The following is a 6,211-nucleotide window of genomic DNA, read 5'->3' as shown; positions in this document are numbered from 1 at the left end:
GGCATGATTTGAAAAAGGCTTCCAGAATATTCAAACCATACATTCATGTCAGTCATGAATGCTAAAGAATGGCAAAGGTTCTGCCCCTTAACCACAGTTTTCCCTTGCCCTGTCGCAAGTGCTGCCATGTGGAGTGTCCTCTGGGTAAATGTTATAAGATCGGTTAGAACCTGCTCTATTGAAAAGTGCCTTGAGATAATAACTTCTGTTATGAAATTCCGCTATACAAAATAAATGATGAAATGAGATTGAAATATGATATTGAAAGATGTGACTAATTGAGGTGTCCATTCTCCAACTTGTGGGTTTCTTAGAGAGTTTTTTTTAAATGTAACATTCATATACACTGCTGCGTGGTCTGATATTATAATGTTTCCAATTGAACAGGAGACAAAAAAAAGCTAAAAAGCTTTAGCTTTTTAATTAACCCTTAAAGCTAAGGGTTAATTAGCTTTAACCCCAATTAAAGCTGTGCAGACATATTGATTTCTCAGTTAGTTCAACATTAGTTGAGCTACAAACTGTATTCTTGTCCAGCTTGAAGAGAACCTACAACAGCATCAAAGAAAAACACATAAAATATGTGCAAAGCTGATCAGATAGCTAATGTAAAACAAAAACTGGTTGTGGAGGAAAATCTAATCTCATCAGATGCATTAGTCGTGCTGGGATGATATTAATTAAAAGATGCATCAGGACAAAGCAGAAATTCAGGACAGAAAGAAATGGTCAAAATATATCAGCAAGGGTTGTTGACTTTAACTAATGACTAAATAGTTACTTAACTTTATAAAATCAAAATTTTAATGGTAATTACATATTTCTAACTTTGTGTTAGCAAGAAAATAAACTCCAGAGAGTAGTAAAAGCCTAAATTAACTTCATCATCGTCTGGACTGACAAAATCTATGATAAAATCTGGAATCAAAAATTCATAGATTATCCTTGAACCTAATTTAATCTTTGTTGGTGCAACCCAATTGATTCTGGTAATCTAAATGTATTCCACATTCATTAGAGCCAATAAGCACTTTCTATTAGCAAGACAAAGACACAGTACCTGCAGTGGTTTGAATTTTGCATGTTCTTGGGTGCTGCAAAGACCCAGTTTTTCTCTGGATCATTAAAAATTCATCTAATCTAATTCATTTTATTGCAGTTGAGCATAAACCTGCTTCAGCACTTCCCATCTTTACTAGGGTTAGGGTTTGCACTGATCACATTGATGTGAGATGGTGTTCTCTAAAAACACAAATCCAGTACTGTGAGTGGTTAAGTCATTTTTACTTGTGTAGTCACACACAGACACGCAGCAGTGCACTAGAAACAAACGCCCACGGACACACAGGCAGGCACTAAAATGAACACACACAAACACTTCATGTGCTGTGGTACAGCAGTGTATTTAGGGAGCCAGCCATAGACATCAATAACTTTGGACAAGTATTTAAATTATTAATGCTCTGAATTATAGATTGCTATATTGTGTGTGTGTGCGTGCGTGCAGTGGATTACTTGAACATGTGCATATCTGTGAATCGTGCATGTACACGAGTGATTGTATAGCTGTAAGCTGCAAGGAGAAAAATCAGCTATGGTGGCTTCAGTGTGATTGTGTGCAAGCAAGCACATTACAGTTGCAAGGCACTGTATCTCAATACAGAATATAGGGCACCCAAATGATTTCATGTCTGTGGATTTCAACAGTATAGTATGTTAGTTTTGTGTATGAGAGAAATGCCTGGAAGTGTACTAAATAAGCAAGAATGTATAATAGTATGGGGCATGAGGTTATTGCACATACTCAAGCGCATTGGTTTTAGCCAGTTTTTTTACTATTTTTTTTTTAAATTATTATTTCACTACCAAATTTACTTTTGAGAATATCTGAAGCGAGAAATTGACTGTAGATTTCAAAATTTATGATGAATCGAGAAAGTGCTCAAATTGAGGAGAGGACCTCCACAAGCACTAGCGAGGGTAGCTAGCAAGCTTGGACAGGCCACCAATAAACTCACAACAAAGGACATAAGTGAGGCACAAGAGCCTGCCTTCTCCTTGAGATTCCTGTTAGCACAAACGGGAGTAAACAGCTGAAGTTTCTCCTCCAACCTGCACCAGTGGACACTACACAGCAACAACATGTTGGCTTTATTATCTTTTTAATAAATGGTAGTGTTCATACATGCTGGCCTATTTAAATTTGTGAGAGAGTGGGTTAAACCAGCCTCTTCCATACAGAATTCCAAATCCTTTTGCTTAAGCTATTGATAATTCCAATTCCAAATTTCCAAATTTATAGATTAGTGTGTTTTATGAGATCAATCAATGATTGACTATTGTTTCCCTTACTTAAGGGTGGTGCCCAGAGGAACTTTAATATTGGTTAGTTATTATTTATTATCTTTTGATAATTAATACATTTTGATAGCCAGAATTAATTGATTGGACCAACACAGCTTGGTGCCCCTTTAAACCATAAACCAACAAATGGTGCTGCTGTGATTATCACAGCACCTACACCACATTTATATGTACTGTATCGACTTCATGCTGTTCTTTTCTCAGCTTTCTTTGCGCCATTTAGCTCAATCCATCTCCCCCTTTCTCCCCCTTTACAATAAAATACCCTTTTATTATTCAACTACATTCCTGTGTCTGAGTCTTCTTCTGGGTCCAATATATGCAAAAGGTAACAGCCATAGGTGTAAAAACTGTGTCCTAGGCCATTGTTTAACAATTGTAGTGCACCAGAACTAAAATGGCATATTCCCAAGAACTCCTAATCCCTGTAATTATAAATCCAGTATGAAGTGGATGCAGCACATAATCCCTCTGTGCTTCTGTGGTGATGGAACTACTGTAGTTCCCGGTACAAAGCTTTACAGCAGCCTGTGCTAAATAAATGCAGTGCATTAACTCTAACATCAACTATAATTAAAGCTGCAAGCAGATTGGGTGGACCTCGCACTACGCGACTCGGGGCATGGTTTGCGGCGCGTCCGTGCCGTCGTTAACACGTTCGGACACAACACAAAATTTTCACGTCCCATCCAACTTCATGCCAGAAGTGGAGGGGAGCCATCTACGTTTGTCACGGTTTCAGACACTGCAAGACTTAAGCTTTCATAGAGGACTTTCAGTGCGGAAAGGTGGGAATTCGCGCCGCCCGGCACACAGTTTGGCGACAGTAATGAACGTATGATCCACCATGTGTCTAGTTGCGGTGTGGAATATGAAGTCAATATAATAAATCTGTTAGGGTTGTTAATAGAAGTCCTGAAATGCCGGAAATGGCATCACAGTGGCGCTTTTGAAGGCACGCACGGACACCTTGAAGTCAGTCACAAATGCACCGGTGTTCTTCCAACACCATTTCTTTGACTGTTAAGAGCAATTTGAAGTCAGTGTTGATAAAATCTGTTTAGGTGAGTTTATTTAAAATAGAAGCCCTGAAAGTCTCACATGGCATCAGGTTTTGACATTCAATTTAAACATTGGCCAACTTTGACGCCACGCCAGACAACCTTCAACGTCACAGTCACAAAATGGACCGGCTTCATCACCATTTTTTTGACTGTACTGACCATTTTGAGCAATCCGACAATTCCTAAGGGGAGTTAGAATATCAAAATCTTTAATTCTTTTCTTGTTAGTGGACGGTTCCAGATGCTACGTGCAAATTTTCGTGGAATCAGGACAAAAGCGCATAAGATGAACCAAAGCAGTTTCTGGAATTCGCGCATTCTAGCGGAAAAATCGTAGGCAGAGGGGCATGGCTATATGGGACTTCAGGCCTCCTTACGAACCGTGAGCTACAAGTTTTGAATGTGAGCAAACGATTCGGGTTATTAGGCGTCACGAAATTTGGCCTACAAATAGCGCCGCTAGTGCCTTCTAGTGCTCTAGTGGCCGCCGAATGTGACGCATTAGAATTACGCAATTTTTTTACCAGCACGACAAATTTGCCAAATAAATTCGTAACGCGCATATATGTTCAGGGGTCAAAAATGCCGTCAAAGTTCTTAAAATAAACATAGCGTTTAATAGGACTCCAGCGTCGCTGTGTCGGTCCTACGCCTAACCTAAATATAGTGTATGTTTTAAAAAATGTCAAATCATATAACGACCAAAAACAGTGGCAAATGTGTTAACATACCTAGTTTAACCCATGCTATAGCTCATGCCAGTGGCTTGCAGTGTTCCTCATTGGATGCCAATCCCGAAAAACTGGGTTGGGGAAGACAGCCATGCTTGATTTTTCTGTTAAGATGTTTTTTTGAATGTACGAATGTACCTTTGTTCATGGTGGGATTGTTGGTATATGTAAATAATTGTGTTGTAAGACGTTGGGTTCGGTATTACGCATTCCTCCCAGAATCTGAGGATCACTCAAGACCACATGCATAAGAACTCATAAAGGCAAGGCTATGGTTTTAAAACTAGGTATGTGTAACACATTGCCACTGTTTTGCGTTATTAGGTTGAGTTTTGAACAATTTTTAAAAAACTTATATTTAGGGCCGAGCACAGCGACCGCTGGAGTCCTTATTGAAACTGCTAGTTTATATTTTTAAGAACTTTGACGGCAATTTTTGACCCCCTGAACATAATATTTAGCGTGAATTTATTGGCAAAATTTGTTGGCCTGGTAAAAAATTGCGTATCTATGCGTCACACAGTCGGCCACATAGGAAGGCCACTAGAACCACTAGGCCGCTATTTGTAGGCAAATTTTCGTGACGCATAATAACTCCCGCATCGTTGTCTCACATTCAAAAACCTTGTATCCACGCGTTCGGGAAGAGCTGAAAGCTCCCTATATTAGGCCAGCCACTCTGCCTAGATTTTCGCTAAGAGCGGAAATGTTCAGAAACGGCGTTTGTGTTCATCTATGCGCTTTTGGTCGATTCGCCACGAAAATTTGCCACTGTAGCATCTGGAGACCGCCTAACAAAAAAAGTAAAATTAAAGTATTTTCGATATTTCTAACTCCTCCCTAGGAATTGTTCGGATTTGCTCAAAATGGGTCAGTACAGTCAAAAAATGGGCTGAAGAATGCCGTCCCAATTTTGTACTGTACGTTGAAGGTGTGTCGTGGCGTGGCGTCCAAAGTTGGCCATTTTAAATTCGACATGTAAACTGATGCCATTGAGACATTCAGGCTTCTATTTAAATAACTCCTCCTACAGCATTTTATCACCACTGACTTCAAATTTGCTCATGTATCAGTCAAAAAAATGGTGTAATGAACACCGTGCATTTTGGACTGTACAGTTCTAAGGCGGTGTCCGTGGCGTTTGCCGTCAAAGTCGGCCACTGATGCCATTCCGCATTTCAGGGACTTCTATTTTAACTATCCTACAGATTTTATTGGATTGACTTCAAATTCAATCACTGCAATCTAGACACGTTGGTGATCGAAAGTTGATCAAACATTTACTGTGCGTCAAACGGTGTGTCCGTGGCGTGGCGCTGAATTTCCACCTTTCGCACTGAAGAGTCTCTCTATGAAAGCTTAAGTCTTTTGCAGTGTCTGAAACGCGTGACAACGTAGAGCGGTCTCCCTCAGCTTCCAGCGAGGGTTTGGGCGTGGGGCAACGTGGTGCATGGCGGTTGCCCACCCAGCGCTGCTTGCAGCTTTAATTAATTGTTTCATTTACCACCAGGACCACTGACACTGGTCATCTGACTGAAAGGAACATATAGTCACATTTAGAAATGTATTACATGTAGTAATTAATAGTAACTAACAAGTAACAAGAGGCACCTTTGGTGACTTTTCTCAGATATCTGTTCTATACAAACCAGCACTGAAAGAATGTCAAGTTTCTCCACCGTCTGTGTTATCCATGTGTTATGGTGTCTCACTATTTTATCTTCCGCCCAGTTTTCCTTTGCCACATCACAAGGATTTACCGAGGCTACATCTTCACACATAGTGTAGTCAATTTAACAATGGCTTTGGCAGAAAAATAATAGTAACTGTTATCGCAATTTGAGAAATTAAGAAATGAGATATGTAATTGCTTTTAAGACACACTTAATTTTTTGATAATTTTTTATATCCTGTAATTGGCCTAATTGCTTATGCAGATCATGTTTATTTCAACCCTTATTTTATTTTATCCAGTGTAGCTATGTGTGGCATTTTTGCCTACAGTGTTTTGCTGAGAGATGCAACATAATACAATATTTTGTACACAGATAA

The sequence above is a fragment of the Morone saxatilis genome, unplaced genomic scaffold (genome assembly GCF_004916995.1).
Source record: "Morone saxatilis isolate NCDOM2014 unplaced genomic scaffold, NCSU_SB_2.0 Contig15, whole genome shotgun sequence".
Lineage (NCBI taxonomy): Eukaryota > Metazoa > Chordata > Actinopteri > Moronidae > Morone > Morone saxatilis.
Note: the sequence above shows the minus strand (reverse complement) of the source record.